Here is a 15,269-nt window from a genome sequence, read left to right on the forward strand (position 1 = left end):
GCAACCTCATCCATCACAGTGCAGTTCATCAGTGTTCACCAAGGCCAAGTAGTGGTTGTACTCAATAAGACACTAAGTTCTGAAACATCGATATACCAGAGGCACAAGAAGACAAGGCATTGCATCAAGAGACATTTAAAATCGGTTCCCTTCAGCGTGACAAGATATCAGTGGGCGAGGAAATAGTCCCCTGACGGCTTCTCTTGCACCTGACAGGAATCAAAGCTTTTCGCACAAAGTGGACAATTCTGAACCGCCTGATACTTACAACACCTCTTTAATTATGGGTTGCTGGTTTTACAGACCAATCATTCTGTCTCTCAAAAGATGTGAGCCATTGTGTACATATTTAGTCAGCTCTCAACAGTGCATTCTTGAAAGATAGAGCAGCCTACGCCACATGCCACAAAAAGGATTGAAAGTGGATTGACTGCTCGTCCTCTCAGGACATCTGCCCCCGTGATAGGACAGTATAGTTGTGTTGGAAAGTGATTGATCGCATTGGCAGGGATCATATTGAACTTGTGGCGGGAATCGTATCTACTCTTTAGGGCAACAGTGACTTCACTTCAGCCCATCAGGATTCAAGGTCTCTTAAGGCTCCATCTATAGCACAAACATGTGCTTTTTGGTCTTAATTTAAGGTTAGAATTCAGCATTATTGTTAAGGCTAGGGTTAAGGTTAGGGTTAGGTTTACAATCAGATTTTATGACTTTGTGGCTGTGCCAGCTAGTGACCACTCTGCAGAGCTGCCTCCAGAACTAGATTCATGATGAAAAACGCTAACCTGTGTGGAGTACATAGTGCATCTTTGACCTTAGTGCAACTGTACCCATAGTGCTATTTTAAGATTTACTGTGGTGCTGTTCATAGCTTTTCAACACAGGACTCTTGTAAAGAGTAGAGAAGGAAGTGCAAATAAGGTCAATAGAAAAGCATGCCAGAAATTGATATGCAACCGGATCAATACTGCAAACTCTAAATGCATTCTAAATAAGTCTTGACAAAATAAACTGACAAAACAGACTATGCATCCTTCAATATAATACATCACAAATGTCCGGAACCTGAATCATACAGGTTCTGGTTTAGGTGTATCCATGACATGTCAAAATATCAGAGTGAAATTCAAAGTATTTTCTAACGTGTCTGCTTCTAGTCATGATGACTAAGATTTCTCTAAGCTTCCTCTGATGATAGATAGTCATATGACTCTGCCTTACATGCTGTCCAGTGCTACTAGAAAAATACTGTTTGTCTCAAAGAACACTCTTAGCTTTGAACACTCAGGTTATGAGTGAAATAAGCTTGCTTGTGGGCCTGATAATTAATGTCCCCAACATTCAAAGCCATGTTATTTTGGCTATTGTTTCTGAAGAACATCATTTAGATGATAGGCCTAGACCTACCAGTACATAATTGCTGGACCTCACAAAGAGCTCATAGAGTGGTGAGAAGGAGTTTACTGTGCCCGGAAGCGAATTCACCATTCATTCTCTGTATTCTGGGTTCACTCAAACATCATTTTAATCTTTGCTTTACTGTGAAAAGTTACAGCTGATTTTGGGATTGTATATCGATTCTCTCTCCTTAAATATAAACCATCTGATTTATTTGTTTCAGTCTTTGAATTGTTTAACTTTTCGCAAACAGTTCCTGATAATATCAGGGCATAAGAACTCTAATCTGTCTCCTGCATTAGCCTAGTGTGCCCAGCTGGCACACATGATCACAAGGCCCAAGCTCATTTTCCCCCGATTTTCCCTAGCTAAACTAAATTCAATAAAAAAAGAAACGTCCCTTTTACAGGACCCTGACTTTCAAAGATAATTCATAAAAATCCAAATAACTTCACAGATCGTCATTGTAAAGGGTTTAAACACTGTTTCCCATGCTTGTTCAATGAACCATAAACAATTAATGAACATGCACCTGTGGAACGTTCATTAAGACACTAACAGCTTACAGAAGGTAGGAAATTAAGGTCACAGTTATCAAAACTTAAGACAATAAAGAGGCCTTTCTACTGACTCTGAAAAACACCAAAAGAAAGATGCCCAGGGTCTCTGCTCATCTGCGTGAACGTGCCTTAGGCATGCTGCAAGGAGGCATGAGGACTGCAGATCTGGCTAGGACAATAAATTACAATGTCCGTACTGTGAGATGCCTAAGACAGCGCTACAGGGTGACAGGACGGACAGCTGATCGTCCTCGCAGTGGCAGACCACGTGTAACAACACCTGCACAGGATGGGTACATCCAAACATCACACCTGCGGGACAGGTACAGGATGGCAACAACACCTGCCCGAGTTACACCAGGAACGCACAATCCCTCCATCAGTGCTCAGACTGTCCGCAATAGGCTGAGAGAGGCTGGACTGAGGGCTTGTAGGCCTATTGTAAGGCAGGTCATCACCAGACATCACTGGCAACAACGTCGCCTATGGGCACAAACCCACCGTTGCTGGACCAGACAGGACTGGCAAAAAGTGCTCTTCACTGACGAGTCGCGGTTTTGTCTCACCAGGGGTGAAAAGTCGGATTCACATTTATCGTCGAAGGAATGAGTGTCACACCGAGGCCTGTACTCTGGAGCGGCATCTATTTGGAGGTGGAGGGTCCGTTATGGTCTGGGGCGGTGTGTCACAGCATCATCGGACTGAGCTTGTTGTCATTGCAGGCAATCTCAACGCTGTGCGTTACAGGGAAGACATCCTCCTCCCTCATGTGGTACCATTCCTTCAGGCTCATCCTGACATGATCCTCCAGCATGAAAATGCCACCAGCCACACTGCTCGTTCTGTGCGTGATTTCCTGCAAGACAGGAATGTCAGTGTTCTGCCATGGCCAGCGAAGAGCCCGGATCTCAATCCCATTGAGCACGTCTGGGACCGTTGGATCGGAGAGTGAGGGCTAGAGCCATTCCCCCCCAGAAATGTCCAGGAACTTGCAGGTTACTTGGTGGAAGAGTGGGGTAACATCTCACAGCAATAACTGGCAAATCTGGTGCAGTCCATGAGGAGGAGATGCACTGCAGTACTTAATGCAGCTGGTGGCCACACCAGATACTAACTGTTACTTTTGATTTTGACCCCCCCCCCCCCCCCTTTGTTCAGGGACACATTATTCCAGTTATGTTAGTCACATGTCTGTGGAACTTGTTCAGTTTATGTCTCAGCTGTTGAATCTTGTTATGTTCATACAAATATTTACACGTGAAGTTTGCTGAAAATAAACGCAGTTGACAGTGAGAGGACGTTTCTTTTTTTGCTGAGTTTAGATGGCTAACTGAACTAAGCTAGTTTTCGTCCTCATTGCCAAACTTCATAAATACTACACCCTCAACTTCAAAACTCCTTTGCTAGTTATGCAATCATGTAACTAAGACATTTTCTGGAAAGAAACTTCCATTTTGTTTTATTATTTTGTTGAATGGTCATGACTGGTTCGAGATATCTGTCGTATGACGACAGTGGTGAAGGATATCATTGCTACTTACATTTACATTTACATTTAAGTCATTTAGCAGACGCTCTTATCCAGAGCGACTTACAAATTGGTGCGTTCACCTTAAGACATCCAGTACTTACATACTTAATGGGGATCCAACTTCAGTTTTGAGATCCACTGGCGTCATTAGCGTAGAGTTATAGCTGGATGTTTCGACTGCTCTTAGAACTGTGACAACGGGCAACCTCGATGGAATATGTAGTCATTTTGCCAATACAGCTGGATATGTACACAAAATAGCAACTCAAGAAAATATGATACAATGAATGGCTAAATTGCTTCCGGACACTTAAGGGTCCGCAGAGCTCCTCCTCCCACTTACTATTGGAAACCCAATCATCGTTATTGACACCTCCCTTTCAAGAGATTTGTGCAATTTATCTAAATCTTATAAAAAATGCATTCTATTCAACTATTGACCGAAATATGCTTCTTGCAATGTCATGACAGGACTTGATGGTCCCTAGACTCCTTATGTCTTTCTAAGGACACAAGTCTGGCTGGCCAGGAGAACTAATCCCACAACTTGGGCAAAAAAAGATGACACGAGTCTTGACTAGAGGTCGATCGATTATGATTTTTCAACGCCGATACCGATTATTGGAGGACCAAAAAAAGCCGATACCGATTAATCTGACCATTTTTTTGTTTTTTTGTAATAATGACAATTACAACAATACTGAATAAACACTTTTATTTTTATTTAATATAATGGCTCAAATAAATAATGAAACATGTTCAATTTGGTTTAAATAATGCAAAAACAAAGTGTTGGAGAAGAAAGTAAAAGTGCAGTATGTGCCATGTAAAAAACCTAATGTTTAAGTTCCTTGCTCAGAACATGAGAACATATGAAAGCTGGTGGTTCCTTTTAACGTGAGTCTTCAATATTCCCAGGTAAGAAGTTTTAGGTTGCAGTTATTATAGGAATTATAGGACTATTTCTCTCTATACCATTTGTATTTCATATACCTTTGACTATTGGATGTTCTTATAGGCACTTTAGTACTGCCAGTGTAACAGCATAGCTTCCGTCCTTCTCCTCGGCCCTACCTGGGCTCGAACCAGGAACACATCGACAACAGCCACCCTCGAAGCATCGCTATCCATCGCTCCACAAAAGCCGCGGCCCTTGCAGAGCAAGGGGAACAACTACTTCAAGGTCTCAGAGCGAGTTACGTCACCGATTGAAATGCTAAAAAATCCGGAAACTGTCATTTCGAAAACAAAATGTTTATTCTTTCAGTGAAATACGGAACCGTTCCGTATTTTATCTAATAGGTGGCATCCATAAATCTAAATATTCCTGTTACATTGCACAGCCTTCAATGTTATGTCATAATTACGTAAAATTCTGGCAAATTAGTTCGCAACGAGCCAGGCGGCCCAAACTGTTGCATATACCCTGACTCTGTGTGCAATGATGCAAGAGAAGTGACACAATTTCCCTAGTTAAAAGAGATTCATGTTAGCAGGCAATATTACAGTAACTAAATATGCAGGTTTAAAAATATATACCTGTGTATTGATTTTAAGAAAGGCGTTGATGTTTTTGGTTAGGTACACATTGGTGCAACGACAGTGCTTTTTTCCGCGAATGCGCTTGTTAAATAACCGTTTGGCGAAGTAGGCTATGATTCAATGATAAATTAACAGGCACCGCATCGATTATATGCAACGCAGGACAAGCTAGATAAACTACTAATATCATCAACCATGTGTTGTTAACTAGTGATTATGTTAAGATTGATTGTTTTTTTATAAGATACGTTTATTGCTAGCTAGCACCTTACTTTGGCTCCTTGCTGCACTCGCATAACAGGTAGTCAGCCTGCCACGCAGTCTCCTTGTGGAGTGCAATGTAATCGGCCATGATCGGTGTCCAAAAATGCCGATTACCGATTCTTATGAAAACTTGAAATCGGCCCTAATTAATCGGCCATTCCGATTAATCGGTCGACCTCTAATCTTGACCATATGTTAAACGAGAGACGAAGACTCAAAATAATTCCAATCAATGTGATTTACCATAAACTTTTCAACCTCTCCCAACTGAGGAAAGTATCTGTGGCATCAACCTGTGCGTCTGTGGCATCAACCTGTGCATCGGTGGCATCAACCTGTGAATCTGTGGCATCAACCTGTGAATCTGTAGCATCAACCTGTGAATCTGTGGCATCAACCTGTGAATCTGTGGCATCAACCTGTGAATCTGTAGCATCAACCTGTGAATCTGTGGCATCAACCTGTGAATCGGTGGCATCAACCTGTGAATCTGTGGCACCAACTGGTGAATCTGTGGCACCAACTGGTGAATCTGTTGCACCAACCGGTGAATCTGTTGCACCAACCTGTGAATCTGTGGCACCAACCTGTGAAACTGTGGCACCAACCTGTGAATCTGTGGCACCAACCTGTGAATCTGTGGCACCAACCTGTTGGCTCTTCTTTTCAGCCTAAAGAGTTTGACACCTTAACAACAGATGTGTGATGTCAGCTGGTCCTAAACTGTGTTGGTGCACTATGAGTCAGACAGTTTTGATCAGTCTTTTGAATGGGTTCCCACTGGCATCTTGTTAATCCTGTTTTAGTCCAGGATGATCCCAGAAAGCCTGAGAGTCAGACCTGATCCAAACACCGTGGCATTAGGCAAGCTAATGAGAAAGACAATGACAGTCTGCCAAAGGAGCTGAAGTATACCTCAGCTTAATCTGGCTCATATAAAACAAAACCAACATTTTGTTAAAGCAAATTGGGCAGCGCTATACATTACATAGGCATTATTCCAGGGTAACTACAAGGGAATAACTTTAGTGAGTTAGTCAAGTTAAGTCCAGGCTGTTACCTAGCTAGTAATTATTTTCTTACAAGACAATACAAAAATGCTATTGAAATGTGCCATAACTTAATAGCATATTACTACGTAATTACTAAGGTTATTCCGCGCCGGGTAGTTGTTTTGAGGCCCATGTAATGTGAGGCAATAAATAATCCACTTACATTTTGGGATGTTAGAATGTCCATAATATTGTTACAACCCCTGTCCTAAAAATGCTTAATCTTTATTGAAGTGAGATACTTCAATTTATATTCCCATCTAAGCAGTCTGAAGAAACCATTGTTCTTCTTCATAAAACATTTGATTTTCCAAACCCATATCAAACATTTACATTTAAGCAGACGCTCTTATCCAGATGGACTTACAGGAGCAATTAGGGTTAAGTGCCTTGCTCAAGGTTACATTAGCGTATGTTTCACCTCATTGGCTCAGGGATTCAAACCAGCAACCTTTCAGTTACTTGCCCAACGCTCTGAACCGCTAGGCTACACGCCAACCCCAGGTGACCCAAGTTCATGAAAGATATAAAGAGTTGCTTGGGTGATCTAATTAGCAACACATTGTAGCTATCCTCTTTCGTCAAATGAAGTGGCCGACAGTATTAATTCAAGAGCAAAGATTAAACTTACTTAGCGAAGATGAATTTCTCGTCTAGAAATCACAGAACTGAATGTACTGAGGCACTAAAAGGCCCTCGACAGTAAAGTAACTTTGCCCAGTAAAATAAAGATCTGTCAACACATTGCTAAAACTGAGAAATTATACTCCACAGCAGACACACCCATTTCCAAGACAACTCCCTGCATTCTCTTTCAAGGATGGGTTGAATTCATTTAACAAAAAGTGATGGTTCATTACTTGGGTAGTGGCAAAACATAAAAGGGAAATAAACGTTTTTGACAGTTTGACAATTGACAGTGGACCGAATTGGACTGAATCAAATCACATGAAAATTCATAGTGAGACATTAACCAAAGAACTGTAAGGTAGCATAACATCCAGAAGGTTGCCTAATATGGCATTTCCCCTCCATCCAATCACATTTTCCATTTTCTAAGAAGACAAATGCAGATCAGAAGGAGCTAAAAATATAATTTCCTCCCTCTTTATAGAGCAGAAGATGCCATGAACCTGCTAGTATCACAATGGAAGCCTGCAATTAAGAGAGTGGAGTTTTTGTTTTCGTAGTATGGGGGGAAACAAAAAGTGCCCTGTAATCTAATATAATATTGTAGAGCAGGCAATAGCAGCCCTTATTTAACCATTAAACATTGAAGGTGCCTTAATACTTTTTCTGTGATGCATTTCCCCCAGAGAATCCAGCAATAACATTGGAGTATGATCTCTTTCAAGTATATTTAAGGTAAATGCTCACACACACACATTTAGACAATGTCTGTATATAATATTGCCATGGGACTCAATAGATCATATTTGCAACAATATAGTCCTTCTGAAACGTTGAATAGACCAGCCACATCCTATCTGTGATTAAATGTGTTTAGTAGGCCAAGTAGCTTAAGGGACAGTTTGAAATGTATTGACCACAAATAACAAATGTAGCAACCCTTTGTTTGTAAACGTGGATATCTACTTTGCCACTTCAGCATGCCTTTGTGGCACAGTTGATGCCACGCTGGGCTACGGACCAGAAGGTTGAGCGTTCGACCGACCACCATGAATGAGCTCACTTTCCCTGCCTGTTTCATTGGTCCTACACTATGATCAGAGTTGGCTGCAGACAATGATCAGCTAGGAGGAAGTCTGATTTTCAACATTTTGATGCCATATTTATAATTATATCAAATGTGCCTTTGGAAAGTATTCAGACCGTTTGACTTTTTCCACATTTTGTTAAGTTACCGCATTATTCTAAAATGCATTAAAATCCTTAGCAATCTACCCCATAATGACAAAGTGAAATCATCCTTGAGATGTTTCTACAACTTGACTGGAGTCCATCATGTAAGAATTTTGGAACCACTTAGACTCTACCTTGAGCTGGCCACCCAGCCAAACTGAACAATCGGGGGAGAAGTGTATTGGTCAGGGAGGTGACCAACAACCCGATGGTCATTCTGACAGAGCTCTAGAGTTCCTCTGTGGAGATAGGAGAACATTCCAGAAGGACAACCATCAATCAGGCCTTTATGGTAGAGTGGCCAGACAGAAACCACACCTCAGGAAAAGGCACATGACAGCCCACTTGGAGTTTGCCAAAAGGCACCTAATGACTCTCAGACCATGAGAAACAAGATTATTTGGTCTGATGAAACCAAGATTAAACTCTATGGCCTGAATGCCAAGCGTCACGTCTGGAGAAAACCTGGCACCATCCCTACGGTGAAGCATGGTGGTGGCAGCATCCTGCTGTGGGGATGGTTTTCAGCAGCAGGGACTGGGAGAATAGTCAGGAGAGGCAAAGATGAATGGAGCAAAGTACAGAGAGATGCTTGATGAAAACCTGCTCCAGAGCGCTCAGGACCTCAGACTCGGGCGAATGTTCACCTTCCAACAGGACAACGACCCTAAGCACACAGCCAGGACATGCAGTAGTGGCTTCGGGACAAGTCTCGCAATGTCCTTGAGTGGCCCTGCCAGAGCCCGGACTTGAACCCGATCGAACATCTCTGGAGAGACCTGAAAAAGCTGTGCAGCAATGCTTCCCATCCAACCTTATAGAGCTTGAGAGGATCTGTAGAGAAGAATGGGAGAAACTCCCCAAATACAGGTGTACCAAGATTGTAGTTTCATACCCAAGAAGACTCGAGGCTGTAATAGCTGCCAAAGGTGCTTCAACAAAGTACTCAGTTAAGGGTCTGAATATTTTTTACATTTGCTAAAATTTCAAAAAAACAGTTTTTGCTTTGTCATTATGGAGTATTGTGTGTAGATTGATAAGGGAAATACTATTTAATCAATTTTAGAATAAGGCTGTAACATAACAAAATGTGGAAAAGGTCAAGGGTTCTGAATACTTCCAAAGGCACTGTATGTAAAAGCTTTTCCGCCAACAGGTTTCTGTGCCAATACACCGCACAACCAATAAATAAAGCATACCGACTTTGTGCGCTTCAATATCATACCTTGTGTTTTAACGCCACAATAAATAGATCACAAAATACATCCCTCCCGACCTTGTAGGCCTACCCAGTATTGAAGGCTTGGTTTGACCATCCCTGAATGTCATTAAACTTTTTGGTGTTTTTTAACAGATGTCTCTTTCCATTCATCAAATGGCAGCTGCACAGTACGGATAGATTGATTTTATGTCAATAGAAAAAAATACATAGTGTATATACAGAGCACAAAGATTTTTTACAAGTGACGAGGATTACACAATATAGTCGGGGACTTATTTTCATTGTGGTCCCTATTTCTTTTATAAATACATACAATTAAATACACTGAGTATACAAAACATTAAGGACACCTGCTCTTTCCATGACAGACTGACCAGGTGAATCCAGGTGGAAGCTATGATCCCTTATTGATGTCACTTGTTAAATCCATTTAAATCAGTGTAGATAAAGGGGAGGTTAAAGAAAGATTTTTAAGCCTTGAGACATGGATTGTGTATGTGTGACATTCAGAAGGTGAATGGGCAAGACAAGATATTTAAGTGCCTTTGAACAGGGTATGGTAGTAGGTGCCAGGCGCACCAGTTTGTGTCAAGAATTGCAAGGCTTCTGTTTTGTTTTTATCCTCAACAATTTCCAATGTGTTTCAAGAATGGTCCACTTCCCAAGGACATCCAGCCAACTTGACACAACTATGGGAAGCATTGGAGTCAACATGGGCCAGCATCCCTGTGGAATGCTTTATATTTAAAAGAGTTAATATTAGTCTCTAGTGCTGCGGCAGCAGGGTAGCCTAGTGGTTAGAACGTTGGACTTGTAAACCGAAAGGTTGCAAGTTCAAATCTCTGAGCTGACAACGTACAGATCTGTCATTCTGGCCCTGTACAGGCAGTTAACCCACTGTTCCTAGGCTGTCATTGAAAATAAGAATTTGTTCTTAACTGACTTGCCTAGTTAAATAAAGGTTTAAAAAAAATATGCTGGTGTACATTTCAAACAAATTAAAAATGGTTGGATAGGTTACAATTGAAGTCGGAAGTTTACATACACCTAGCCAAATACATTTAAACTGAGTTTTTCACAATTCCTGACATTTAATCCTAGTCACAATTCCCTGTTTTAGGTCAGTTAAGATCACCACTTTATTTTTAAGAATGTGAAATATCAGAATAATAGTAGAGAGAATGATTTATTTCAGCTTTTATTTCTTTCATCACATTCCCAGTGGGTCAGAAGTTTACATACACTCAATTCGTATTTGGGAGCATTGCCTTTAAATTGTTTAATTGGCTCATTCCTCCTGACAGAGCTGGTGTAACTGAGTCAGGTTTGTAGGCCTCCTTGCTCGCACACACTTTTTCAGTTCTGCCTACAAATTTTCTATAGGATTGAGGTCAGGGCTTTGTGATGGCCACTCCAATACCTTGACTTTGTTGTCCTTTTTGCCATTTTGCCACAACAGTGTAAGTACACTTGGGGTCATTGTCCATTTGGAAGACCCATTTGCGACCAAGCTTTAACTTCCTGACTGGTGTCTGGAGATGTTGCTTCAATATATCCACATAATTTTCCTCCTCATGATGCCATCTATTTTGTGAAGTGCACCAGTCCCTCCTGCAGCAAAGCACCGCCAAACTTAACGATGGTCATTATGGCCAAACAGTTCTGTTTTTGTTTCATCAGACCAGAGGACATTTCTCCAAAAAGTACGATCTTTGTCCCCATGTGCAAAGTCTGGCTTTTTTATGGCGGTTTTGGAGCAGTGGCTTATTCCTTGCTGAGCGGCCTTTCGGGTTATGTCGATATTGGACTCATTTTACTGTGGATATAGATAGTTTTGTGCCTGTTTCCTCCAGCATCTTCACAAGGTCCGTTGCTGTTGTTTTGGGATTGATTTGCACTTTTCGCACCAAAGTACGTTCATCTCTAGGAGACAGAATGCGTCTCCTTCATGAGGGGTATGACGGCTGCGTGGTCCCATGGTGTTTATACTTGCGTACTATTGTCTGTACAGATGAACGTGGTACCTTCAGGCGTTTGGAAATTCCTCCCAAGGATATACAAGACTGAGGTCTTGGCTGATTTCATTTGATTTTCCCATGATGTCAAGAAAAGAGTCACTGGGTTTGAAGGTAGCCCTTGAAATACATCCACAGGTACACCTCCAATTGACTCAAATGATGTCAATTAGAATATCAGAAGCTTCTAAAGCCATGACATCATTTTCTGGAATTTTACCAGCTGTTTAAAGGCACAGTCAACTTAGTGTATGTAAACTTCTGACCCACTGGAATTGTGATACAGTGAATTATAAGTGAAATAATTTGTCTGTAAACAACTGTTGGAAAAATGACTTGTGTCATGCACAAAATAGATGTCCCAACTGACTTGCCAAAACTATAGTTTGTTAACAACAAATTTGTGGAGTGATTGAAAAATGAGTTTTAATGACTTCAACCTAAGTGTATGTAAACTTCCGACATCAACTGTACCTGGGGGCTGAGTCCGTGAGAATTCTGTCATCCAGACCAAGTTTAATTAATACAACTCTTTTTTTCCACAGATAGCTAACTTAGCTGCTTAAAATGCTCGACCTCCAGATGAGTAGGAGGGAGGAGTTTAAGTATAATTCTTACAAGCTTGTTTTGGCTGGTCTGTACCTTATTCTTCAGACATTTGGGGCTGCTGGTGAACCATGTAGTGCAGGCATAATCAAAGTGACACCAGACTAACACACTTGCCAGACTCTTTAGGGTGTCAATAGCTAGGTTTCCATCCAATTGGCGACAGATTTTCTTGTAAATATTCTAAAATCTGCATAAAAACAATATGCACATTTTCCCATCAGAGTTGTGTTTCCATCAAATTATCTTGTTGCGGATAAAAGTTTGACAAAATACGTAGTGCACATAAAAATAACTTTTGCGGTTACATTCCCATGTACCAAATAAAAAAAATGGAATGGGTTTCCATTGCAGTCAAGGCCTACTGCTGGTTTTGTCACAAAAAATATTGCATAGGTATTGTGAATATACCCACTCTGGTATTGGCACGTGCACTCTAGCCAACAGCTCGCAGATACAGGGTGGGTATAGCCTACATGATGAGATTATCATGGATAAAAGTGAGAGATTATTGTTATTTGTCAAACAGCAGCCAAGCATCGATCATCATATCACCAGAACAAGACCTCACTCCGCACTTTCACCACCCTGTGAAGTTCATCGTAATTTATTTAATCTGTAGCCTAATAAACTGTATGCTTTCCCATGATGTGACATTTTTCTATCTGACATGTACTTTACTCGCATGAAAAGGTTGGGTGGAAACCTGGTTAATGTCAAGCCATTTTGATGATGCTGGAATTATATTTTGAACGGAAGTGTGCATGCTTACGGGAGATTTTTGAAGAAGCCTAATAAGATTAAAACATTGTGAATGGTTGTGTTTATGTCACATATAAAAGGTAATACATATTAAAAGTTAAATAACAAATATTTAGGCTATATTGAGGTTCTAGGTGTGTGAGGAATAGCCACTTGGATTAGAGAGGAGGCAGAGCGTGCACTAAGCTTTCCTGAATAACTAGGCCTGCCGGAAGCATATGTGGGCACATTATTATAGTCCGATTTGGGAGAATGATGATCTGCAACAGACAGCGCATCTCAGTATAGGCAAAAAGACAGCCAGAATGGCTTGCTACTGTGCCTTTCTAGTCTTTATAAAATATCTAGAGTGGACCCACAACTGATCCAAATGGAATGAAACATTCAAATCACAGGGCTTTTGCGCTGTTATTCAAATGAGATTTTCACTGCAGCCTAGAGTAGAATTTAGTACTCATTTGAAAACAATAATGAAATTATTCATTGCGTTGTGGTGTTGTTGGCTAGTCTAGGTAGGATAATAGTTTTTTCCCTAAACATGGTCAATAGGGGAGGTTTTTGAGTGTCTCGTGTCTTCAGTGTTCATTCAAGCGCAATGACGCACCTGGCCTCTCCACTGCCTATCAGCTATTCCTATTTGTTCTTGTGGATTCATATTGAAAATTGATCCAGCCTATTTTGGACCACCCCCCACCACAGTAAATTTCGAACTGTCCTCACTGCCTACAATTTCCTTTATAGCATAGAATATCTACTTTCTTGCATTCAAATTATGATTATTTCAAATGGTCCCAATCTAACATGCAAAAATGCTCAAGTAGATTTTTTAAAATTAGTATTTATTATTAGTTGTCCAATTTAACATAGCCTGCTTTGCTATTTTGACCATGAATATAACGATGTATAACTACCTAAAATGAGAAAATGTACAATGCATCATCCCAAAGCTCATAGACCGTGACCTGGGTGAGTGTCCTAAAACTGTGCGGTGTAAACTATCCTGAGATTGCAATCAGTAGGTAACTAGAGTCCCCTACCCCTGCTTGCTGATGTGGTCCCATTCAGACACACAGCATTACGATTCTCTCTGATAGGTTTTGTGCTGTCAAAGCAGTGGTTTTATGAAGACATCAAGGATTTAAATAGCCTACAGAACAGTGTAAAGTCAATCAGCCTATACGTGCATGTTCGTTCCCTTGTCTTTGAGAGCACAGAGCGACCCGTGCACCTATCTACAGCGCATTGGATTTCCATGTGGCAGGCCTGATATTCATTCACGTAAATTATACATTGCTTAATTGATGTAAGAATTATCTCGCACTACAAATGAAGGATACACATGCGGTATCGCGAACCAGATAGGCTACTGTAACCGATGAGCTATTTTAGGAATTTCGATAGTCATTCTTCTCCCACTGATGCTGTGGTTATTCGAGGCTTGACATGTCATACATTACGGCATAATTGTAACCAACCCCATATGAAATACTATATTTACGAGCTACTGCACTTACATTTATCTGTAAAAAGCAAGCATCGATTGTCAAATGATGGTTATTGTTTCTCCTTTATTCTATTTTGTTGGCGCATTTCCATAGAGACTTATAAACAAATGTAACTCTACACCAGCTATGGTATAGTGTAAATGAAGAATATAATAATTATATCCTTACCTTTAAGTGTATTTTCTGCTCTTATTACGCAATACACCACCGCGTCAAGCACCTGCAGAAACACTAACGTCATATGACTGACAGTTGACCACTGAGGTAGGCGGGCCCTCAATGTTGGTGGGGTTTGATTGATATTTCAAGCCACTAATCCTGGACCACGTACACTGAAACGTCCTAAAATATTCAAGATGCGTTAAACCTATCCCTATTTATTATTTATCCTCCCTAGCTTGTGCTTCTTTATAATTTATTACAAAAGAGTGTCAGGAAATTATTAATCGAATGACCATACATAGCCCTGCTCTTCAACATCAGTTGATAATAATAATAATAATCTTATCTTTCAATCTTTCAATTTCTTTAAATAATGATGTCCCTGGTGTAAATAATTATTAGATCTAGTTTGGGACTTATTATTACTTATCATTTACTTGAATCATGTAGAGTCTACCACAGATTGCAATAATTAATTGTAGCCTACACTGTTTATTTCATTTGAATGGATATGGTGATGAGGAGGAGGAGGATAGGCGCAGCGATGAGTAGAGAGACCGGCGGTGCAGTATTTCTGGTCCCATAACTCTTCTGAACAATGATAGCAAGCAGTGGGAGAGTGTCTGCCATTTTGAATGGATGAGGAGCAGAGGGAAGGACAGCCACCCTTGGCCACCCAGCTTTGTCTCCTGACTGCTTCTATCTTGTAACACCCTCTTATACTTCAGCCAGCAGGGCTGGATTCAATTGATTTAAACTCACACATCTGGGAGCAAATAAATAA

At 40.8% G+C, this 15,269-nt stretch overlaps 1 protein-coding gene across 1 annotated transcript in view; it reads right to left on the minus strand.

Annotated features, from left to right (window-relative positions):
- LOC115108178 (ras-related protein Rab-3A) overlaps window positions 1-14,574 on the minus strand; it is a 28,882-nt gene extending 14,308 nt beyond the window's left edge. Inside the window, exon 1 of the mRNA XM_029632230.2 lies at window positions 14,492-14,574. The gene's annotated coding sequence lies outside the window, so the exon portion shown is untranslated. The remainder of the gene's footprint in view (window positions 1-14,491) is intronic.
- Between the last annotated feature and the right edge of the window lie 695 nt (window positions 14,575-15,269).

The sequence above is a fragment of the Oncorhynchus nerka genome, linkage group LG24, assembly GCF_034236695.1.
Source record: "Oncorhynchus nerka isolate Pitt River linkage group LG24, Oner_Uvic_2.0, whole genome shotgun sequence".
In the NCBI taxonomy this organism is placed as follows: domain Eukaryota; kingdom Metazoa; phylum Chordata; class Actinopteri; order Salmoniformes; family Salmonidae; genus Oncorhynchus; species Oncorhynchus nerka.